Source organism: Adiantum capillus-veneris, chromosome 19 (assembly GCF_014529385.1).
Source record: "Adiantum capillus-veneris isolate H3 chromosome 19, ASM1452938v2, whole genome shotgun sequence".
NCBI lineage: Eukaryota > Viridiplantae > Streptophyta > Polypodiopsida > Polypodiales > Pteridaceae > Adiantum > Adiantum capillus-veneris.
The window spans coordinates 53,386,296-53,412,612 of record NC_140949.1 but is presented as its reverse complement, the minus strand read 5'-3'; positions in this window follow the sequence as shown (position 1 = coordinate 53,412,612).

Here is a 26,317-nt window from a genome sequence, read left to right as displayed (position 1 = left end):
GAACCTGGTATAGAAGATGAGTAAAAAATGGTAGAAGATGATCTCCACCAATTGGCCATACATCCTGGCAAAACCTAGTCTCGATGTCTGCCTTCCAGATTTGGTTGTCCAAAAAGAGGTAGGTTGAATAATGTGCTCCCAGCTGGTGCCACATTCCTTTGAACCTGACGCCACATTTGTATTGTCTTCTATCTATAGAGAATAGTTTCAACTCAAGGTTAGAGTCTACCATTTGATTAATTTGAACAATACCCTTTTTGAATAAGGTAATAGTAGGGTTTCCCATCAATTTAGCTGGAGGAACTTTAAATACAAAGCTCCAAAATACATTTTCAGCACCCAAAGATTACCAGTGTACCTTATTATGCCTTACCAATGCAAAAAGGTGCAGCTCGTTTTCCATGATTTTACCAGCATATTGGAAATGTCAAACCTAGTTTTTAATGGAGCAGCTGAAAACACTTTATCCCAAGCATTTATATGCCAAACACCATGAAAATACACTACAGCTAAATCAATTAATTTCAACAAGCATATAGAACAGTTAGTATCATTATCCAACACATGATTTATGAGGCAAGCCCTTCTTCCTGAGCATGGCATTTCATGTTTGGAATGTGCAGGCCACCCGATTTGTATGGGAAGGTTAGTTTATTCTAGGAAATCAAGGCAGTGGTGGCAGAATGAATCCTCCACAAAAACCTAAACATGGATGATGTACATTTTTGTAACATTTTTTCAGACCAATCCAACAAAGGCAAGTAGTACAACATGTAAGGGATGAAGATGGATTGAACTATCCTTAATCTAACATGCAGCCGTCATTCGTCATGGTACCAATCGGTAATTTTGGCCTGCACCATTTCCACTAACCATTGTTGAAATTGGGTTTGAGACACACCCACTCCAATGGGGTATCCCAAGTGTCGAAATACATGGCCTTTTGGGTACCTCTTCCCAGACCAGATGAGTGCATCAAAGTACCTGGCTAAAATGTCTACAAGGGCAGATTTGGTTTAGTTCAGATTTAGCCCTGCTGCTAAAGCATATAAGTCCAAACTTTTATACATCTCAATACATTGATATTTTTTTCTTTGATAAACTCAAGGTGTCGTCTGCAAACCCGTTACATGTTACTTATTTAGAACCCATATGAAGAGTTTGGAGGTGCCCATTTGCAGCCAGGGAATCCAAATAAGAATACAAAGGGTGAGTTGCAACAACAAAGAAGAGTAGGCTAATAGGACAGCCTTGCCTAGCAGATCTTGCAATACTCACCATATCAAAAAGTCTACCATTAATCACAATTCTAGAAAAGGCATGTCGCCCTAGCAAGTTAATGAAATTGCTTATTTTGTTGCCAAACACCATCTTCTTTAGTACACTTTGGACAAAGTCCCATTGCATTGTGTCAAAGGCCTCGATAAAATCAATTTGAAGCATAACCATGTCCTCCTTAGAATTTATAGCATGCTCTATACCCAGTTGAAATGTAAGTATGTTATCATAAATAGATCTACCACCAATAAACATGTTTGGGCAGGGTGAATGTGTTTTCTCAGCTCAGGTGCTATTTTGATAGCAATAGATGTAGCCAACAATTTATAAAGAATCCCCATCATGGTGATGGGCCTCCAGTCAGCCAGAGTTTTAGGGAGGTGCTCTTAGGGATCAGCTTTATGATTCCCTGCTTGAGGGCAGGATCCATGCATTGAGACATCCAAATCACATTCAGTAATGGGCATACTATTACTTTTGATTCTGACCAAAAGGACTGCATTAATTCCCTTTGATAGTCCACAAATTCTAGGACATTTTTCATTTGGTAATTTTCTCAAAGCATATTCCACTTCTATCTCATTCAGTGGTTGCTCCAATCTGCTAGCATTTGCAGCCTCAATGCATGGGGTAACTACACTCAAGAGAGAGTAATAGAATTTATTCTTTCAGAAGATAGATCTGGGCTGACATTAAGCAGAGCTTTGTAATACTGTGTAGCTATGTCCAGAATTTCAGCTCCCTTTGTTATAGGAGGCCCATCACCATTGTGAAGAGCTGACAAATTCTATCTTTTCCTTTTGTACCTGAGCTTTTTGCAAAAGGATTTGGATGAGTCTTTCCCATCTGCAACCACCCATTGTATACATAGATATCTCTATTTTTTACATTGAGCCATTTCCCAATCCAAAATTACATCTCTAACAGTAGTTAGCTCTTGTATTTCCCTGTGACACAATGCAATAGATTGTCTTTCAGCTTTTTGCACAAGCTGTTTTGCTCTTTCTCTGGCTTGCATTACCTTCTAAACACCTTTTTGAGCAATCAACTTACCATCAGTTCTAATACATTTCAGCATATTAGAGACTATACACAGCCAAGCAGAGAGAGGGTTTGAGTTAGCAACAAATGTAGATTGAATAAGAGGAAGGACCTGTATCCTAAACAGCTTGTGATTAAGCAGTGAATTGTTAATCATTAAGGGTTTAGAATGCCCTATTGTTTTCATATTTTGCATTTCAGCATCAACAATTTGTAAGACAATAGGAAAATGATCCGAAAGAGCAGTACCAACATCAACCTCCATTTTTTTTGTGCTTGGGAGCCAAGCAGAACCAACAAAGTAGAGTCTATCTAATCTGGACCAGGATCCTTGGTGGAACAGGGAATGAAATGTAAATCTTGTAGAGGGTCTAGAAGCAGAAGCCCATGCATCAGCCAAATGAGCTTGGCTTTGCAAAGTGTCCCATTTAGAGCTTTCAATAGCCGACATTACAATAGATAAGGAAGTGGTATGGTCTAAGGCCTGGACCATGTTAAAGTCTCCTCCAAGCTTACCTTGTGACCATTTTAGTTGGGTGAGCCATCTCCACAACTCTATTCTAGATGCAGCATCATTAGGAGCATAAACATTAACTATTTGCATTGGTCCCCATTGGGATTCCACTTGGAAGACAAAGCATCTCCCTAATTGATGGTCAAGGTTCCATTGAGGTTTGAGGGTGTTGGTAGCATGATCCTAAGAGATTTCCCTACTTAAGATAAATAACCATCATGCCTATAGATTCTAACTCAATTTCCATAGTGTCGGCATCTTTTTATCAGTGTTCCACATAACACAAGCTCTGTTCATGTCGGGATAGTTATAGTGGGGGCAAATAGAAATTTGCCTAGGGAGGCAACCAAATCCTAGATACAAGGCCACAAAAAGGCAAATAAGTCACAAAATCTACCCATGCTGGGCATTTAGACAACAATTCCTCCTTAATTTGCTTGACCGGCTACCAAGGTAGAACATGAACAACTTGCCCACATAAGATAATTATTGAGGTATAATAAAAGGCTTTTTGATCCTCCAGAAAAAAAAAACGTCATACAGTCCTAAACCATTGTAGAAAACCTTGTCTACAACAGCTTTCTTAAAGCCTTGGTGCAAATAACTTGCTATCTCATTTAGGGCTGGAAGTTTACCTGTGAAATATAGCACTATAGCACAACTCTTAAAAGCAAAAGCTTGAGACATTACTGTTATGGAAGGGATGCAAACTGTATGTTGCGCTTTAACTTGAGAGTCTGAGGTTAATGCCTCAGTAAGGCAGCTGGATAATTCAGCTTCAGAGAGTGTTCCCTTGTGAGACCTTACAGGTGGCATCCTAGGATTCAAGCAAAACACAGTGGGTAAATCCATGGCTCAAAGAAGTCTAATGAGGACTTGAATGAAGACTGATGATGAGAGTGCCAACGAGAGGAAGTGGAAACCAAGCCGGATGGGGTGACCTCCAATTTTGATCCCTGGTAGAAGACGCAGTAGGAGGCAATCGATGGGAAAACGAAGAGTTGAAGTATGATCTCTTGACCTCTCACTATACTCGGAGAAATCTAACAGACGAGCACAACATACCCTCTCCCTCTCTTCACCCTCTCTCTCTCTCTCTCTCTCTCTCTCTCTCTCTCTCTTTAATTCTCTTTCTACAATCTTTTTTGGAATCTGCTTGCCAGATCCCTAAATAGCACTCGGGCATGCCAAAAAAAATCCCCATGCTTTTCAATCTAACAAGTACTTTGTACAAACCAAAAACCAACACAAATTTGCAACTAGATGTGTAAGCATATCTTGAACCAAATAAATTGGTTTCTTTTGCTCAACAAGAGAGAATTTCCAAAGTCAATAGAAGGAAGACCACCAAACAAAATGCTCTCTGGATTCAAATAGATTCTCAAGAGGAGAGAGAGAGAGAGAGAGAGAGAGAGAGAGAGAGAGAGAGAGGAGAGGTTCTTCTAGCTCATGTTAAGCGTCTCCATTTGAGAGTCAAGCTCAAGAGAAAAGAAACAACAAATCGAATGTTTCTTGACATGAATATTACTATAAAGATGTTAAAAACAATCTTGTGCCTACTTATGATAAAGTGTACCCACAGAGATGACGTTAGAAGCGTTCTCCAATTCACCCTTGAAGGAGGGAAATACAATGTCCTAGTGTGCATCTTATTCTTCTTGTAAGAAAAGTGCAAGGAAGCGGCATGCAAAGCCAAAAAAGGAAGCGCCATCCTCTCCTCCTACTACACCATTCAGACTTCAAAATTCGATATTAGCTCTTCAAAATATCATTTTTCATCTAGAGTTCAAAAAGCAAAAGTTAAAATAGTGCACATCTTGCTTATCATCTCAAGAAGTTCAAATTAGGGGAGACGTCACCTTTCCCTCATAGGATCGAACATATGACCACCTGAAACAAAGTTATAAACTTTATCCAAAAATTTGATGCAACCTGTGGACCTGAGGAGTTTAGAAACCAATTGAGCTCTGTCATGTTGATATTTACTTTCAAAAAAATGCCAGGAATAGGTTGGCCCTAGGGAAAAACAAAGGTTTATTGTATGGTACCACATGAGTGTAAGGGAGGGTGGGTGTAGAGATGTCAAGCTCAACATGTACTACTCTTGGACTGACAATCATCATCCGGAGCACGCCTTGGTGGAATGCATATATTCACTAGTGCTACTATAGCGAGACTACACCAAGTTGGTCTACCTACTGGAGTGATGGCATACTTATCCATCTAGATCATTCACTAGCAGTTCACACTAGACCATTGCACTAGTTTTCTCTTATACTATATTTTCTCATTTATGCTTTCTAGACTTCTTTTCTTGATTTTATTGAAGAAGGAAAAGTAGAAGGTTTTTCCTCCATTTGTGTGTGTGGGCACATGCAATAGCTCAAGCTCTCTCCTTCTCTATCCCTTAACATGGTATCAGAGCCAAGTTGTGTTTGAAGAGCTTGGAGTAAGGAGCGGGAGCAACAAAAGAAGCGGTGTTGGGATTCCCGGGAGCCATCATCAAACGATCTCCAATTAAGTTTCTTCTTTTTGGAAATTGTGCACCTTGAGTTTGTGTTCATTCCTTTGACTTGGAGCCAAATTTCCATTCCAAGCACGTTTTAGCCCCCGTTTTAGAGTTAGAGTGTGTTCGCATAAAAAACACCAAGGTTCAGGTTTCTATACATCTACATTTTGGTGGTGCCAAAAGTGATTTTGTTTGCAGTATTCACAAATACTCTTTAGTATTGTGAAACAGGTGTATGTATGCATATTGTGGTTACAGGTGGTAGCTGACTATTTTTAGCAGGCTGCTCAGAGACTTTGTGAAGTGTTATAAACATGTCGTCCAACAATGATGGACTTAACCTGATTGTTAGTGAGAAGTAGGATAAGAATAACTTCCATGTTTGGTGGTTCATAATGACCATTATCCTTATGGGTAAAGTTATTATTGGGAGTACATTGATGGAGAACATGAGATAGCACCAACATTACCAAAGGAAAATGCAACTACTGCATAGATAAAGATGTTTAAAGATTGGAATAAGGGACCTCAAAAGGTCATGCATTGACTTTTTGTGAGGGTTCATGACACTATGATTGGACACATACAAGATGCTCACACCCCTAGGGAGGCTTGGGACACTTTATTGTCATTGGATGTGATCAACACAAAAGTAAGGAAGGTGCAGTTGAAGATTGAGTCGAATACAATGGAGAAGAAAATCATGTATATCACAATGACTATTCATTGAAGATAAAGAACATGTATCAGTCTCTTGCATCAATTGGTGTTACAGTTGATGGTGATGATAGGGTGGAATCATGTTTGCATGACAAGAATTAGGTTTGGTATCCATCTTTGAGAAAGCGTTTCCATGTTAATAGATTTCGCATCCTTCCTAATTGTAGAAGAGATAGAACTTGAGGAAGACTCCTCTATGCAAGGCAAAAATAATTTTGAGCTTAGGGGCTAATGTAATAGATAATGTGGCAATAAAAAAGATAGGTGCACAGTCATAGGCTTTGAGTGGGTCACAAGGGTCACCTAGTGCAAATTATGGTGAGAAGCCATGGAGTGGTAGGCTGCATGATAGAACGAGTCTTGATAGCTCATCAAATGTATCAAGAAAAGGGAAGAAAAAAGTTAATGATGGCCCTAAGCTTCCAAATTTGAGTGTTGATGATGGTGATAGTAGTGGTTCTGGGTAGAGTTTAGATGAGGATTTTGGCATACCCTTTGTGAAGACTCCAAGTGCAAGAAGGATGCAAGCAAGGCTCTCTCTCTCTCTCTCTCTCTCTCTCTCTCTCTCTCTCACACACACACACACACACACACACACACACACACACACATACATCTCTTTGGACCAAAAAGTGTGACCATGTCCACCACAATGAAAGCTCTCTCTCACATCTCTCTTTGATCTTTGTGTGTGTGTGTGTGTGTGTGCACACGTATATAGGTGTGGCTATCTCTTGGAATGCACATGCTATCTCTCGGAGAGCAACCATGTGCATAATCTATTCTACTTCTATAAAAAGAAGCCAAATTCAGGCTAGGCCACGTATCCTACCGTGCTAAAATCGATCACATGGAAAAATTCTTCACTTTGCCTACTCCCAAAATGGGCTCAACCATGAGAACAAGGAATATCAATCGATCCATTTCCCTCTCGCTACCAATGCAAGATCTCAAATGGAGCTCCTACAGACCACAGTCATAATGAGCTCTCTCTCTCTCTCTCTCTCTCTCTCTCTCTCTCTCTCTCTCTCTCTCTCTCTCTCATCTATGTGTGTGCGTATGTGTGTGTGTGCATGCATGTATAGATGTGGCCATCTCTTCGAGTTCACATGCTATCTCTCGGAGAGCGACCATGTGCATTTTCTATTCTACTTCTATAACAAGAAGACAAGTTCAGCTAGTCCATGTGGTGCAAGAAGAGAAAATCCGGGAAGGGGGGCTGGTGAGCCGGGAGGCGGGGGATGCAAAGCCAAGAAGTCAACAAAAGTTTGTAAGCCGAGAGGTTAACATGCAAGAGGAGGTGATAGGGGAGAGAGAGAGAGAGAGAGAGACAGAGATTGACCAAAACAAAATAGTACAAAAATTTCTTCTAATTGAGAGCATGGAATACTTATGAGTTAAGGTCTGAGGGACCATCAATTAAAAAAAAACCAAAAGAAAAATAGAAAAACCTAAGGGGGGTCACGTGATGGGGAAGCCAACCTGTGAGTCAGTATCTCTTGGATGACCGCTTTACCACGTCGATAGACTGCCCATTTACCTTGTTTACGTGCTTCATGCATCTTCTTTAGCTCGCTTGCTTTATTCTTGAGTTGATTTGTGGTTAGTTTCTCAATGATCCAGAGCTTTTTTCCCTTGAGAAGTAGAGATTGTTGAAGCAGCTTCATCCGCTCATCTTTGTCCTTGAAAGTGAGGATACAATGCTCAGGTGGCACATGCCTATGTGTGTCGTTGATCCAAGAGACTGCTTCAGGCTTGATGTGGATAGGTTGAAGACTGTCATTGAGCTTGGTGATTGTTTCCTCGAGGCTGTCCTCGTCTGTGCACCACGGTGGGTGAAAACCCCAATTCTGACCTTGAGGCCAAGAGATTCTTGTAGCCAGCATTTTTGTAAAACCGCATATATCTTGGTATCAATCTTCTTGTGTGTTGCTTCACAGGATTCCTTCTGAGCCTCCATGACAGTTTAGGTGATGGAGGCTTCAACTTTCTGAGCTTTTGCAAGCAGAGATTGTCTCTCTTCTTGTGCTTCTTCAAGCTTGAGTAAACGTTGTTTAGTCGCTCATTTTCCCCAATGAATTCCTGGATCTGAGCTTCAAGGGCTGTGATCCTTGCCTCTTGGTAAACATCGGGGGTCCTTCCTTGGCACCGCTGCCACCACAAGAAAACTCTTGCGTGAGACAGGGGTGCTGAAGGAAGCCATCGATGCTACAAATGCAGCTTGCAAAAGCTGCTCCTATTGGACCAAATCGATGCTTGAGTTGAATGCTGCTGCTCAGAACTCTCTCTAACAGAGTGGTGAGATCAAGGGCTTGTGCTAAGCCCTATTAATTTGTATTAATTCGGAACAAATTCTTGATCTCTGTAAAACTGCTCGAACTGATGCACAATCAAAGTGCGAAATGCTTTGTAGAACTGCTGTTGGGACTGTGTGTGTTGAACTGAGGCAAGGTGTGCGTGTCAAAATGCAAAGCCAAAGTGAGCAGCACCATCAACAGCAGCAGGACAGGCCTGTCGAACTGAGGCAAGGGGGCAGGGCTAAGGTCTTAACGCCCTCCCAAGGGCTACCCTCGCCCAAGGGGGACATGGGTTGCACAGTGCGGAATGGGCTAGAGCTAGGACAAAATGAAAGAGAGGGAGAGAGAGAGAGAGAGAGAGAGAGAGAGAGAGAGAGAGAGAGAGAGAGAGAGAGAGAGAGAGAGAGAGAGAGAGAGAGAGAGAGAGAGAGAGAGAGAGAGAGAGAGAGAGAGAGAGAGAGAGAGAGAGAGCATAGCTAGGTGTGCATCAAGCAAAGCAAGCCATGTATATTTACTATTGTGCTCTTCACTCCCAAGACATATGATACAAGCAGAACCTTGCCCCTCCCCCCCCCCCTCTCTAGGTGTGCATCAAGCAAAGCAAGACATGTATATTTACTATTGTGCTCTTCACTCCCAAGACATATGATACAAGCAGAACCTTGCCCCTCCCCCCCCCCCTCTCTAGGTGTGCATCAAGAAAAGCAAGCCATGTATATTTACTATTCTGCTCTTCACTCCCAAGACATATGATACAAGCAGAACCTTGCCCCCCCCCCCCCCCTCTCTCTCTCTCTCTCTCTCTCTCTCTCTCTCTCTCTCTCTCTCTCTCTCTCTCTTCTTTCTTCCTTCCTTTGTGTGTTGGCTGCCATGGTCCCCCTCGAACAAAATTGCAATAAAAACCTTAATTAGAGTGTGTTCGCATAAAAAACACCAAGGTTCGGGTTTCTATACATCTACATTTTGGTGGTACCAAAAGTTTTTTTGTTTGCAGTATTCACAAATACTCTTTAGTATTGTGAAATAGGTGTATGTATGCATATTGTGGTTACAAGTGGTAGCTGACTATTTTTAGCAGGCTGCTTAGAGACTTTGTGAAGTGTTATAAACATGTCGTTCAACAATGATGGACTTAACCAGATTGTTAGTGAGAAGTAGCATAAGAATAACTTGCATGTTTGGTGGTTCATAATGACCAATTTCCTTTTGGGTAAATTTATTATTGGGAGTACATTGATGGAGAGCATGAGATAGCACCAAAGGAAAATGCAACTACTGCATAGATAAAGGTGTTTAAAGATTGGAACAAGGGAGCTCAAAACGTCATGCATTGACGTTTTGTGAGTGTTCATGACACTATGATTGGGCACATACAAGATGCTCACACCCCTAGGGAGGCTTGGGACACTTTATTGTCATTGGATGTGACCATCACAAAAGTAAGGAAGGTGCAGTTGAAGATTGAGTCAAATACAATGGAGAAGAAAATCATGTATATCACAGCGACTATTCATTGAAGATAAAGAACATGTATGAGTATCTTGCATCAATTGGTGTTACAGTTGATGGTGATGATAGGGTGGAATCATGTTTGCATGACAAGAATTAGGTTTGGTATCCATCTTTGAGAAAGTGTTTCCATGTTAATAGATTTCGCATCCTTCCTAATTGTAGAAGATATAGGGAATGAGGTGGTTCTTACCAAGGGTAAACATGTATCACTATTCCTATGCTAAGGAGAAAGCATATTCCTAGCAAAGAAAGGCCATTGTTTGCCCAATCTATTAATTTGGATGCAGAAGTGGAAGATGATGAGGAGGAAGCCTTTGTGTAGGCTAATCCGACTGTGGTTCCAGTTTTTGAGGTGGATATTGCACGTATCTTGCAAAAGGAACAAGAACCTGAAGAGATTATTCTTGAACCTATTTTGGGTTAGGAAAATCAAGGATCAGACATACTCAAGTTAATGGATCAGAGTGTATCTTCTAGTACTAAAGATGATGTTCAATAGGAAGAAAAGGATGCTAGAGACATGGTGGAGAAGATCTATAACAAAAGGTTTGGTGGATCTAAAAGAGTTCAAGATGAATTAAAGGAATTGAATTTGGGAACTGAGGATAATCCTAAAATTACAGGCCCAACAAAATCCACACCCCACTTTTGAAATGGTTCCAATGGTAAAATAGGATGATCTGTCATCCTATCCCTAGAATTAGGCTGACCAAATTGCTGACATACCACAGAACTCTTAGCATAAGAATGAGCATTCTTTAATACAGTAGGCCACCATAAACTAGCTTGTAAAATCTTTTTACTTGTAATGTCACCTGAAAAATGACCCCCTACTGCCCCAAAATGAACTTTTTACAACATAGCTGATTGCTCAAAATTAGGTACACATCTCCTAATTACCTGATCAATTCCTTTGTGATATAAGGCTCCAGCAATAACCAGAAAAGGTTTGCTAGTAAGAGAAAATTTCCTCCTTTGATCTATGGAAAACTCAGTGGGCATGATGCCATCAGTTAAGAAAATCAGCATCTGATCATACCAAGAATTAGAAATAGAACTTCGTACTTCAAATAATTCTGCATCTGGTAAATCATTTTGAACTCCTATAGGTTCTTCTCCTATCTCAATCTGAATCAAATAATCAGCTATGGCATGCTCTTTTCCAGGTGTATGAACAATCACAAAATCAAACTCCTGTAACAACAACATCCACCTTGCCAACCTTCCTGTAAGTAAAGGCTTCTTGATAAGATATAACAAAGCTTGGTGATCAACATGAAATATAACCCTATTGCATAGAAGGTAATGGTGGAATTTATTAAAAGCATAGACCATTCCTAAAGCTTCTCTCTCAGTAACTACATAGTTCCTTTCAGTAGGAGTTAACACCCTGCTTGCATAATAGACAAGTCGAAACCATCCTCTCATCTTTTCCTGCATCAAAAGAGATCCAATAGCCACATCCAAGGCATCAAAAAAAACATGGAATGGAAATATTCAATCAGGAGGTTGTAAAATAGGAGCAACTAATAACATCTTCTTCAACATTTGGAATGATTTTCTTGAGGTTCAAACCATACAAAAGCTACATGCTTTTTGGTCAAGTGAGTGAGAGGCATGCACACATTGGCCAGATATCTAATGTACCTGCTATGCAATTTGACCTGACCCACAAACCTACTCAATTCTTTAACATTGATAGGTGCTTGAGCTGATTGAATCACCTCAATCTTTTTTGCATCTATGGACATCCCCTCCTGAGATACCACATGGCCTAACAAAACACCACTTCTGAAATCCATTACACTTTTGTAAGGATTCAAAGAAAGTCTAAACATCAGACATCTTTCAAAGCACAACTTTAGATGATGAATATGCAAATCCCTTTTACCAAACACTGAGAAGTCATCCACAAAAACTCTCATAAAATCCTGCATACAAGGCTCAAATGTTTTATAAGCTGTAAAATTAAATGATGGTGGTCCATTCTTGAGACCAAAATTCATAACTATAGATGCAAAAGCTCCCCAATCTGTTATAAATTTTGTTTTGTGCTGATTCTCCTCGGCCATTGTGATTTGATTGTACCCTGAAAAACCATCCAAAAAACTATACATTTCTTTCTCCGCTACTGCATCCAAAATGGAATCACAAAAGCGCATTTGAAATGGATCGGTGTCTTAGTCAACACAAACTTTGACTTTTCCATTTTTCTTGGGTACCACAATGATTGGTGACAACCATGTAGCTTCATGAATTGGTTTGATAAACCCAGCTGCTAGCAATTTGTCAATCTCTTGCTTGACCTGTTGTGCAAAATTAGGATTCATCCTATACCTTTGTTGCATAATCAGAACTGCATCTTCTCTCAAATTAATATGATGTTGATGCAACATTGGATCAATCCCTTTAACATCTGAGTAATCCCAAGAAAATACATCATTATATTCCAACAACAACTAAAACAAATCCTGTAGAAATCCTCCATCCACATACATACTGACATTGACCATTTTAGGATCATCCTCAGTTCCCAAATTCAGTTCCTTTAATTGATCTTGTTGAACTCTTTTAGAGCCACCAAACCTTTTGTTATAGATCTTCTCTACCATGTCTCTGGCATCCTTTTCTTCCTGTTGAACTTCCTCTCTAGTACTAGAAGATACACTCTGATCTGTTAGCTTGAGTATGTTTGATCCTTGAATTTCATGACCCTCAACAACCATCTGTTCAGGTTCCCATTCCTTTTGCAAGATACCTGCAATAACCACCTCAAAAACTAGAACCACAGTCAGATTAGCCTGCAAAAAGACTTCCTCCTCCTCATCCTCCACTTTTGCAGCCAAATTAATAGATTGGGCAAACAATGGCCTTTCTTTGCCAGGAATATGCTTTCTCCCCAACATAGGAATAGTGATTACCTGTTTACCCTTGGTAAGAACCACCTGATTCTCACCTCAATCTTGTTTTACCTTGGCTAACCTGAACCAAGGCTTTCCCAACAACATTTCATAAGAAGCATATTTTTATTTCATCCTTAGTGTTACAAAATTGACTTGAATCTGCATACTTTCAATATGAATGGAAGAGTTTCTTAAAATACCCACAAGCTAGACCCTTCTCTGATCTGCCATTTTGACTTGAAACGGTGCCGGTTCCAACTTCCCTAAGCCCATTGTAAGATACACTAACTCAGGTAGAATATTGACTCCAGATCCTCCATCCAACAATACCTCATCCAATATCCTGTCTTGTAAGGTAACTTTAGTAATAAGAACTACAAAATCCACATTAGAAGGATGAATTGTGCTCACACAAGGTTCCCCCATTTGCTGAGTTGGAACTTCATAGTGCTTACCCAGCAGTTTATGCAACAACCTTTCTTTAAAGGTTGGAACTGTAGAAAGCATCTGATCCAAAGATAAATGTAAAGGAGAATTATTGAGTACCTCAAACCAATCAGGTTCAGATACTTCAACCCTCTACTGGTGTTGCCGTGGTTCATCGAAAGAATTAGAATTATCCTAAAAAATCTGATGTTGCTGCTCCTTCTAAACATGCTTATGCACAACATCTCGTACCCCTTTTTGATGCTCCTAGTCAATAGGACCCTTGGCCTTAGGCCTTGTTACAACCAATACATCAATCTTCTGCTCCAGGTGCTCTGGATTATTGCAATTAATTTCCTCCTCTTCATAATCCTCAATCTGGCCTACTGAATCTGATCCAATTTTTGGTCCCTGATAAATCGGAATATCAATGATAATGACTTTAGCTTGTGCCTGAGGTTGATTTTGAAGAGGTTGTGGAGGACCTGCTTGCTGGTTCTCTTGATTAAAAGGGACAACTGGAATACCTCTTTGCTCTCCATGTTTTACCCATAAAGCACAATGAAGACCAACCCAATGATTAGGATCACCACGAAGACAAGGCATCACCCCTTGGGGTCTTCTTTGATTGTTGTCTTGATTTCTCCCAAGTGCTCTTTGATTTCCCTGACCAGGTGGTCTTCCTCTGAATGGAGCCACTTGATAGCCTCAGCTGAAGCACTACCTCACCGAGTATTAGAAGGTGGTTTATTCCTCTTGTTTGGATTATACCAACACTGAGCAATTGTATGACCATCCTTCTCACAAATTTCATAGAACCTTTTCTCTTTAAGAGCAATTATAGAATATCCAATACTCTTTAACTGTTGAATCAAATCAACTTCATTACCTGTCTTATCTTTCTTTTTCTTATCAGGAGTCTTTTTCTTCTTCTTTTGATCCTCATCATCAGATGAATTCTCTGAATCAGATTTGAAAGAAGAAGTTGTAGCTGAACCAAAACCGGATTCAAAATCATTGCTTCCTCTTTTGCTAGACTTGGTCATGCCAAACCTTTTCTCAACTCTGGATGCAGCCTATACCAAGTTATTAAAACCACCTACAATATCAATACTAGCCACAATATTCTTAATACCACTCCTTAAACCTTTTCAAAAAATAGCCAGCTAACATCTCATCACTGGTTCTTTCATTATCCTGTAATCTTTCAACAAAAATCCTGAATTTCTGAGAAAAATCCTCTACAAGCATGGTACCTTGTTTGATACAACGCAGCTTTCTTAAAATGTCGGTAGGAGTTTTCTCTTTACCGTATTTTTGTAAAAAGGATACTCTAAGTGCATTGTAAGTAGCAAAGTGAGCCATACCATATTGCCTAAATCAACTCATGGCCTTACCTTCCAATGTAGGTGCAAATTGCTATAATTTGATAGGATCCGTGCACATCACCTGATATCCACTAACTTGCCATCTCGTTTCAAATTGCACCACGTGACAATCTGCATCTTCCTTAGACTTTCCTCTAAATTTTGCTGATTTAATCTGCGGATTAGAAGGTGGTTGGGCCATGGGGATAGGATTTGGGATTCTTGTAGGTCTTTGCCTGTTAGAAACCCTCAATGGGTCAAAGTGGAGTTGTCTTCTACTTCTTGCAGGTCCTCCTGTCAAGAGTAACGCCCCAACAAATTGCCTCACTGCCCTTCCCTCTACTACGTTAGAACTCTCCACACCAGAATTTAACAGTTGTTCTTTAGGTGGTGGATCAATTCCATCATCATCAAGAACATCATCATAATGAAATGGATCTATGTTGCCTACTCTGGCTTGACCCCTTGTATAATATATGCAAGAGATTCTCCTACCCCTCTCGGACATGCATCATCCCAGAAAAACATCCATAAAAGAGAAAAAGAATACCAAGAAATTGCTTACGACCTCCAAAAAGAGGACATAACCAATAGGATCCCCAAATGTGTTTTGGCTCATCAACACATAGAAAACTAAATCAAAGTATCTACCCTTAACCTCACATAACTCAAGACTACATACAGATACAACAAAGTGATACACAGAAGAGATATGATAGAGCAAAAATGTAACTTAGAACATAACTCAAATCCACTCTATTCATCAAGAAAGGAACTACAACCTCAACCCATTACAATCGGATCCATACTAGCGTAGAGTGAGCTTGTAAGCGTGCTTCACCTAAATGTGGTTATAACAACCTCAGTCTTGGAATACAACTAACTGTTAAATATCCGATTTACCACAATACAACTGACCATACTCCAATCTATTACAATCTGACAAAGTATACCTAACTGACCAACAAACTACATCCAATTGACCAAATAACTGATATACTAGTGTGCCTGTCAACACAAATATTCTTCATAATCATCCGTAATTGCTTCAATGTGCCAAACCGTCTGGCTCTTAATTGATTTTGGCTCCTGCTCACTTGGTATCTTTCGCTTACTCTTGATAATATCAATGATCTTCTCTTGGAACTCGCGTTTGGCAATTTCCAGAATATCGCCCAATGTGAGCTCCACTTTGCTATTTAGGATGTGCTCTTCAAAAACTTTCTTCAGATCTGTATCTAATTCAATATCAAATTTAAGCTTATACGAGGGTCCCCTGTGTTTACCTTGCTTTTTGTCCTTGGGTGCCTCCTCCATAACCACTTCAAGAGCGGGTTTAGGAGTAGGACCTTCCTCTTTCTTGCTGCCAGATCTCATTGCCCTTTTTGATGTCCATGCAACTTCTTCATCCCTTTTCCGCTTTTCTTCCACCATAGCCTCATTAGCTTGAGACTTAGCAATGAATGCATATACTGAGAGGGAATCCACTGGATGAGTCCACCCTGTGGTTTCTCGAATAGAATTCCCTACTTGTTGTAGCTTCCCATAAGTTACCTTACCTGCTTCTGGTGTCTTCAAAGCATAAGGCCACAATTGACCCTTTGTATCTGCACCATCATCATCACCCTTTTTGCAAACCTATAGCCCATATGTAGCTGCTTCCACAACAACAACACAAAACTGTATTTCTTCAACTAGCTTTTTCATGCCGTCCCTACCAAAGTTCAAGCGGAGCATCTCACCTGCTGCCCTAAGGTGAGAATAATCTTCTTGTCCTTCCAAAAAATCACATTTCTTTTGTAAGCTTCATCAAACTCATCACACTCCCTAACATACGTATGGTCTTCACTATCGCACCACATGCATCAATCCCAGCCTTTGCCTGGAGGTTGCTACCTAGGCTCAGAAGTAGACCCCTTTGCAACTAACCCTTCAAATTTTACAGCTTTGAAATTCAAATTTAACTCTTGAATACCTTTCACCAATTCGTCGAGAACTGGCTCCTCCACTTTGGGTATTGTCGAGGTTGATTTCTCCTTAGTTTCCTCTTCCACAACATCCATGACATTAGCCAAAATCAGCTTATCAACTCTCATCTGTCGTTTCACGATCATATTTATCGCTTCAGTGACTATCTTCCAATCATACGTTAAGCCCAATTCACCTGTTGAATCCTCCAGCAATTGTATCAGACTCTTTTGAAGTTGTGGATTAGCAGCCTAAATGAGGATATTAAATATAGGAGCTTTTCATTTAGAGCTTTCTCTACAAAGTTAGAGCTTTTTGTGGGTAGAAAAAGCAGATGTAACCTTTTGCACATACTAAGGTATATAGATTTTGAACTAGGATAAAGTGCATAGTAAAAACATTGTGCTCTACATGTTTGTGACACAATTAAGGGCCATAGCAATACAACATAGATTTGATTTTAAAAAAACTAACCATATCAACGTCAATATATTGATACTGCAATGTCATATATGTAGTATTTATAAGAAAGATCATCACAAAGTTTATGTTTATGATCCACAAGAATTTTAGTACAAAGTCTACTCTAGCACAACGAGTCTTACGAGTCTTTATCTTGTTCGCATTATAAGTCAATTAGAGAGAATATGTGAGAGAGAGAGAGAGAGAGAGAGAGAGAGAGAGAGAGAGAGAGAGAGAGAGAGAGAGCAAAGTGAAATATTTAAATTTCTTGCATGGGATAAGTTGAAGTCTACCCTGGCAACAAGTCTTTATCTTGTTTTCTCTACAAGCAATTAGAGAGAATATGAGAGAGAGAGAGAGAGAACAAAGTGAAATATTTGAATTTTTGGTATGAGGAAAATCGAAGTCTACTCCAGTAACGAGTCTTTATCTTGTTCATGCAATAAGCAATTAGAGAGAATACGAGACCCCCCCCCCCCCCCCCCCCCCCCCCCCCCCCCACACACACACACACACACACACACAAACACACATGATGATTATTGAATAGGCATTTGCTTGCATTACCCTAAACCCCAATAAGAACAACAAGAACAAGATAATGACATGAGAAACACAACATTTTCCCCATAATTGAACAACATATAGATTGAGCCTTGATTTTCAAATTAAGGCACCATGATTGTGGGTGAAAAAACCCTTGTGGGGACAAGGGAAAAACCCACAATCTCCATATGTTGCTCGTTGTTGCATTAAAAAAATACTATCTCAAACAATACATAGAGTTAAGTCACAAAAATAATTGTCCACCAATGGAAGTAGCTATCTACTAGTTTTTCTCCTCAGGAGGAGGACCACAAACTTTCTTCTCTAAACACTCAGAGAAGACAAAGAAATCACCCTCTAACATTAGATTGGAAGCCTCTGTGTATTCTCCTCAAAAGAGGATTCCTTTTCCCAAAGTCCCCATCGTCGAGGTGCTTCATTATAAGGAAACTGCCCTTAGCCTGAATGTGAACACATCTAGCATGCCTTTGCCTGTGTTCCCGTCCGCAGACAATGCGACATTTGAAGTTAGCTTTATTGCATAGAAACATCTATACAAAGTATTTACAATCTCCCACAGAGCGTGCGCGCAGACGGATAGCGTGCTCAGTGAGTGGGGAGAAGGCGTGGAGGGAGAGATGGAGGAGGAGAGAAAAAATACAGTCTACCTGGTCTGCTCGCGCCTTTTTTCCACAGATGAGAAGCTTTCCAAAGTTAAGGTTTATTAGTAACTTTAGGGCTTTAAAACTCTTAATTTTAGGGAAAATTACCAAAATACCCTTCTAATTTGTGAAATTCCAAAAATACCCTTCAAATTTCAAAATTTCCCAAAATACACTTGCTCACGATTTCCTATCTTTATTATTTTTGACAATCGAGTTCCGGTTTTTAGTGCTTAGCATGTAATTTGTCACAAATTACCTCCTAAAAAAAGAGAATTATGTCTAAAGATAATGAAGCAATTCATCTCCAAAGCGTAAATAACCAGCTCCAATTCTAGTTTTAGTATCTTGTATTGATAGTAGACAACCAGTCTTCTTATGAAAAGCTACAATTTTTTTAATCTTTGGATAAATTTACTCTCACAACCAGGGGTATTTTGGGAATTTTGAAAAATTTGAAGGGTATTTTGGGATATTCCACAAATTAAAGGGGTATTTTGGTAATTTTCCATTAATTTTATTATCAAACTTTAGATGGTAAAAAAAACCTAGGTTTTCATGAAATTTAGTGGATTTTTTTTGTAATACCTACAAACTTATCCAAAAAAAACCTCTTAGTTTTTGTGTTTATATTCTTGAAAATAGTTGTATTTTGTGGAATGATCTGCATGTGTAATGATTGCGAGTCTCTTTTACCTCGTAAATATATGGGTTTTACCTAACGTTATGATTGGAGAGAGGATATTAAATTATGATTGTAGCCGTCGTCATTTATGATGTAGCAGTCACTGATTCTGTGAAGAAGATTTGTGCTCTCTTACTGCAAAACAGCTTACATTAGTAAAAATATATGCATTCTCTTTTAACATTATGTTTTATATTTTGGTAAGAAATTTGTATTAGGTCTAGACAAGCAGCTGCTTCCTTTGTCTTGCTATGGAGATGGACAAAGTAACAATCTCTTGGACACTTGGAAAAGAGACTCACAGTAGAGAAGTAGAGCTTCGACACAACAAACTCCTGCTCAGCAGATATTATCTTCAGTGTCTTCTTCCTCCAACCTACAAATTTACCTGTTTGAAAGCAATAGTTTACATCGGGTTGGAAAAAATGTATATCAAAACCCCTTCAGAGTGGGATATGACGAAAATAAGCACTTTTTAGTGGACTCTACTCTCTTCTGAGTATTTCATTGAACATTCTAGTGATATCCTCTATATTACATATAGTGGCGAGAGTGATTTTGGTGCTAAGCTAACAAGCATCAACAACAGTCCATGTGCAAAAGAAGATTGTTTTAAGATAAACAATCCATCAATGCAAGAGGAAACAAAGCCTGTTGATAAAAAAAAAAAAATTGGACTCCCGCGATGATGACGTGCATGATTTGACAAAAAACTCCATTATCCCTTGGATTTTAGGTAGCAAAACATGTTTCAGACTACAACAACTGATAAACAATAGTAAGAAAATCAAACAGGTGACTGAACTTCCACAAGTTTATGATGGTGACATTTTCTTTGAGCTACCCCCCGTTGAAGAAGGTTGTAAGAGGATGGAAGGGATGGAGCAAAAAATTGATGGTCATCTTTGGACTAGGCCGCATAAAACTAACATGTCCATAAATTGTACTGTTAGGCTTAGTTATCGCTTGGGCTCAATAGTTTGTCATAGAGTTCTTTGCCCGTATTATTTGAACAACACCAAGTTCAATGTATCCTTCTTTCATGGTTACTTGGATAAGCAAGTAAGCAAAGGGCTTCTATGTGAAGACGAAAACCTACGTATCACTTGTCATTATTGCAAAAAAGTTGTTTTCTGTGAGAGTCCTTGTTCTTGTAAAGTGTACTACATTTTGCCCTTAGATCCAAAGCTTACAAGAATGATGATTCACATAGGTCATCACTTGCATGAAGTTCAAGCAGGTACGTCAAGAGCCACATTAGAGAGAATACGGAAGATGCTTGCAAGTGTCTTGAAGGTGGATAGAAGCAGTGGACTAAGAAGTGTCACCAGACAATTATTGGTTGACGCTATTGTTGGTTCAGATGAACTAAAAATGGGGGAGTCAGAGATCTCAAATATATTGGAAGAAATGATTCCACTAGTTCAGAATCAAAGGTAAAACATTTGACATTTAGATTTTTCAGTGCAATAAGGTTATTTCCATTTTTGACTTGTTTTTAATAGATTTAAGGTAATGGTAGCTACTGGGAAAAGACAACAACACTCGATTGTTGGGGATGGGTTTGACCACATCATGCTTTTGAAAAAAAAATGTCACTTTCCTTACTTTCATGGGAGTCGTTTCCTTGGACAAGGTGGCCCAAATGATAAGTGCTACATCTTTAAGATGTCAACAAAAGTTCCAGGGTCTGGTATAGACCTTGTCAATCTCATGCGTCGAGGAGGAAATGGAGATTTGAGTGCTTCTTGGGTACATTTTGATCACACACACAGAATAGATGGATGGGCAACTATGTCATGCTCTGTCTATGATGCAAGGTAGTTTTTTTATGTGTTGCATCATTTTGTCATTGCATCATTGCAGACTTGTTGTGGCTAAGATTTTTTATTTTCTTTAGTTTGAAGGGATTGATGGTTATAGCGGTTTATGACACCAAAGAGGAGGATACAAACACACAAGTCTTGTTTTGGAGATATCTTAATGATGTTTTGGCTCAAGAAGGTTATCCATCAACAGACTTTGCAGGCTTTATGGCTGATGAGGCTGGAGCAAATTGGGTTGCCGTGCGTACAATTTTCAATGGAGGGCCAAATAACATCATGATTGGAAGGAAAAGGTCCTGTCTCTTCCATTGGGAACAAAGTCTACAGAGACATACTAAAAAATATATAGCCAAAGAAAAGTTTAGTATCCACAAAGACATGTGTGAGACTTGGCGCAAATCAAGGACAATGGGTCTGGCAATGAAGCAAGCAGAAGCAATTAGAAGGTGGTGGTCAAATAATGTTGCAAGTGAGAATATCAAGTCGCTGGAGAAATGGTTCAAGTGGTGGGAGACAAGGATATCTCATTGGGGTAGCCTACACAATGAAGTATGATACAATCATGAGCCTAACTTTGACCTTCTCTATTTTTTGTTTCACTGATTCAAAGTTTTTTGTTGGTGGAATGCAGATATCTATGAGTTCTTGGGAAAAAGCTCAAATTCCTAGTACCAATTTGTCAAAGACCATTCATGCATCTTGGCTTGCTGGTGAAGCGGGTAGCAAAAAAATTTCCTTGTATGATGCATGCGTGATTGATGTCATCAATGCTTACGTTCAATGCACAAAGCAACATGGCTATCTGGCTGGTAGATACATAGGGCTTGGTCCGGATATGCAAACATATCTAGGGAGATCAATAAATAAAGAGAAAACTCTCCGCCCACTTATGCTGGCACATGCTCTCCAAGGAGCAGTCGCAGGCACACCACTTTATGGGCAACCTTTATTGCATGGAGACAGGGAAACCATGCAAAGAAAGAAGGCTAGAGGGTTTGCAGAAACAGCTTCTCATAAGCCTGGTTATGTGATGGAGTCTAGACAACAAAAAGAGCATGGACGACCACGAAAGATTTTGTTTGATACGGACATAAAGAAAGATGGACATAAATGGGGAGAGAGAACTTACAAAGACAAGAGGCAACACCAATGGATGCGGTTTTGTGGCCATGATGTGCAACACACTGAAGTTGGGGCCAAACAAGTATTGTCACCACCGGAAAGGCCAACAACTTGGCTAGTAGAGAGTGGAACAAGTGTATCAAAGGAGGAGTATGCTGGTTTGCTAGGGGCAGGTTTTTTTATTAGAGCTCCTTCTCCAAAGGTTGTCAAGAAAGGGGAGACAGTGGGAACCTCTAACAAGCGCAATAAAAAATGGAGGTCTGGTGTCTCTAAGGAGGCAAATAAGTGCATGGAAATAGGAGCATGTATGGAAGCTTGTTTTGTACAAGAGATAATTATGGTGCCTGATCGTCATGCCGTGTTCAAGATATTAATGCAAGATGTATATGATGTGCATGTGGCTATGGAGCCCTACTGTACATGCCCTGATTTTCAAGGACGGGAGAAAGAAACAAAATCTTACATAGCTTGTAAGCATTTATACTTTGTCTACACACAGATTCTTGGGTTGGATGGTAAGCAACATATGATTATACATCAACCAACACTACGTGAAAGAGATCTCACTTTCATCTTGAATCAGCCCCGACGGTATACGCCTTCAAAGAAGTAGAGAAAATAGAAATGCCCAGTAGTTTGCACAATTTGTTTTGACATTTTGGTGGGTGATCCGTACACTTTGTGAGGCTCCATTTTGGAATTTCCCAGTAAAAAAATCTCCTCGATGGCATTCTTTTTGCCTTGTTCTATTTGGGACCCTAAAGATTATTGCTTTTAGCAAATATTTATTTGAAATGATGGTAGTGCTTGTAGCATGTGCAAAATTGTTTTGAGTATTTAACTTTGACATGTGCAAAAATAGTACTTTTTTGGTTGTAGCCTTGTAAATTTCTCTACAAGATGACATATATAGAAGTTCTTGTTGGGTTGTACTTTTTTTCTATACACTAATGCTGTTGTTCTGAAGGGATTGTACATGTATCAAACTTGCAAAGATAGATAAAACTTACATCTAAGTGAACACTCTAGTTTGAGCATGCAACTTAGGAAGACATAAACTATGTGAGAAAGCTCCAAATGAAAAGCTTTCAAAAAATTGACACTCAACCTAAATGAATAGTTCAACCTTCTGATCCTTCATTAAACGTTGTTTTGTTGAGGACAATTGGTCGAATTTCTTTTCAAACTCCCATAACAACTCTCATGGAGATAAATTTTTGTTTTTATTCTGCACCCACTTCATGAAGCTTTGTCTGGTTATCCTTTGTGAATCCTCAAGAAAAGATTCCTCCTGCAACGCCTTCTTAAATTCCTGCCAATTTGGGCCTTGAGCTGCTTGAATTTCTTTAATTCGGTCCCTAAGCTCTGGCACCTCAATTAAATGAAACCCTTCCATTGCATTCTGATCATCGATTCCATTATCTTCCATCGCCTGCGCGTAGAAATTGTAAAATTTGTTAATATCCCGGCCTTCAAATCGCTGTAATTTATCTGTAATTGTCTACCGAGCTTTACGAATCCGTTCTTGTAGAATATATTGCTATTGGGCAGCCTGTTGTTATTGCATATATGCTGCAAGCTGCTGCATCATTTGCTGCATAGCTGCCTCTTGTGGTGTTAACATCTTCCTCCACAAATTCTTCCCACTCCGGCTCAGATTCGCAGCAGGTTCACCAAGAATGTCGGGGAATTTGTGTTTGAAAGGTGAGCCGGGAAGGCTCGGGGCCTTTGGTGTGAGAGATGTGAGTAAGAGAGTTGCAGCAGACACAATTAATGTAGACAAATCTTAAAACAAACAACTTGAACAAGATTTTGAAGGTTGATTACCCAAAGTGGAAAATTAAGAGTACCGATGCTTAAACTAAATGTTAATTGTGGAGTTTATGCTCCTTACATCGGTTTAATCTGCCTTAACTGGCCTGCCAAGCTTGCCTTGACAATATTCCTCTCCTTCGTTCTTCCTCTGCTGCTTTATGGTAGAGAGAGAGAGAGAGAGAGAGAGAGAGAGAGAGAGAGAGAGAGAGAGAGAGAGAGAGAGAGAGAGAGAGAGAGAGATCAGGAAAATGATTAATTATGGCTTATGGAAGAGATTACGGCTTGGGTTATGGCTTCCATCCAATCAGGCTAATAATATTAGGCTTAACACTATAGACTTCATAGATTTCAAGCTTTTGGCAGAGAGCTTGGCGGGTTTTCTCCTCCGACCTAGATGTTCTCCTCCGAGAGAGCTTGTCATTTAGATTAGAGCGGGCTAAGGAGGCTTTGATTAGAGTGGCTATGGAAGCTTGGCTCGTGAGGTTAGGGTTAGAGTAGGCTAAGGAGGCTTAGCTTAGGTTTAGAATGGGCTATGGAGCTTAGCTTAGGTTTTGAATGGCTATGAAGGCTTAGCTTAGGATTAGAGAGCTCAACGATTCTGATTTTTCCGGAGAGAAGAAGAAGAAGTGTGAGAGTCCCCTTCCTCTATTTATAAGAGCTGACCTTGCTTTGCATGGATAACCTCCCTTGCTATTTACGACCAACCCACTAGCGGTATCGCTAGTGGGCACGGCCTTGATGATGTGGCAGTCCGTATCTTCGATCGACACGGAATCCAACGGTAATGGGGCCGAATTGGGGCTCCATGGAGAGCCGGACATTTTTCGCTTCATTGGCATCTTCATTTGCGCCCTCTACTGCCCAGCGCAAGCTCTTCTTCCCCCTATTTCCTTCTCTGTTTGCTGCCGTCCGCCATCGCATCCTTCCCCTTCACATTAGATTTAAAAAAAAACCCCTTTTGTGGGCTAGTGGGTGGCCACACTTCCTTGGGTAGCCATGCCCCCTTGGCCTGCATGTTTACCTTGGGCGGCCGTGCCCCTTGGGTTTCTTGGGCGATCGACTTGTAAAATGCATCATATATTGGTTTACATGCCGATCACGGCATTGCCTAGCAAAATGTTGAGACATAAATCTCATCAAGAACTCAACGTGCTTTTGTAGTGGAACCACAGTTGGCGTACATAATAACCAAGGCAATATTAAGCATGACATTAGCTCAGCATGGCATTCTAAAGCACCACCAAGCATGAATTTTTTCTCCAATAGGACCTCTTTTCCATTGATTCAAGGTGCAAGCAGTAACTAGTGCTATTACGAAAAACACCACATGTATATCGGCCAAGGCATTACTTTGCACATTATTCGTTTCTTCATTAGCCGGCCATGGAATACAATTCAATTGAAGCACCAGCTATCAATGCACTACAAGAGATGAAATTCTGAACAAGAAACCATCTCCAAAAACCCGACTGAAGCTCAAAACTCCCAGATGAAGAACTGACCGAGGCGATCAAAGTGGTACGGAACTAGCCCCCGGTGAAACGTAAACTGGCAATATCTTGACACCTGGAGCTCTGATTGACAATCTGAAAAGACCGTCACGCTCCTCAAAGTGAGCACTTCAGGCCCATGCATTCATACCATCTTTGACCCGTTATCAGTAGCAACTGCCCAATCTGGTACGGATCTGCTGACTCAAACTTCAAACTGACATAATTTCCTATCTGTAGCTCCAATTGACGAGCCGCAAAGATAGGCCCGTAGAGCACTTCAAGTATTACAATTCTAATCAATAAAATCCCAGCTATGACCACTTCAAGCATACTCACTGTTAGCATTAACAAGACAACTTTTGGCCCTTTAAAGTTGCATTTGACATACTTTTAGCTTAAAATTGGCTTGTCATCAAACCCTTATTATTGCTAAATAATCATATAGGATTCAAATAAACCTGATCTGCATCCCTTTGCTCATTTTCTTGTTATGGAAACGGAGCTGCACGACACTGTGAAATCGGAGTAGTTTAGAAACAACTTTACAGGCAATCGATCATCATATATGTTTAATAAATATACATGCAATTTTTTGAAAAAGAATCGCCAATGCACCTTGTCTGTTTACTTCAGTGTTAGATGGTTGATGTCTGTTTCGTTATGTTCTATAGCAACGCCCACCAAGCAAGACTAGTTGGCCTAAGGGGATTCTTTGCCACGTAGCAAAGAATTTACCACTTGGTTGGCCTAGAGAATTTTTGAAAATTTTAGCGCTTTTTTGCACGCAGAAGGGTACGAGTCTATGATGCGTTCAAAGCTGTGTCTCTTGTTTTGAAAGTCTACGCAGAGCCGCAAGTCAACATGAGTTGTTCTGAAAAGGTCCACAAGAAGTTTTGGACGAATTCTCACAATAATTCTCAACTTCATGAGCTTCTGTGAGGGAGGCACCGCATACCTAGCTAGGTACGATTGGGGGCAGGGAATTGCCGGCCCGGTGGGGGGCCGGAGGTCCCCTTCCCCCAATTGTACCTAGTTAGGTATGCGGTGCCTCTAGAGCAAAAGCTCATGATGTTATTCATAGTATGAAAAACACTAGAAAAAGATTCCGTTTTCCTACATGAGATCATCAGACTCCCCCACGAGAGAGAGAGAGAGAGAGAGAGAGAGAGAG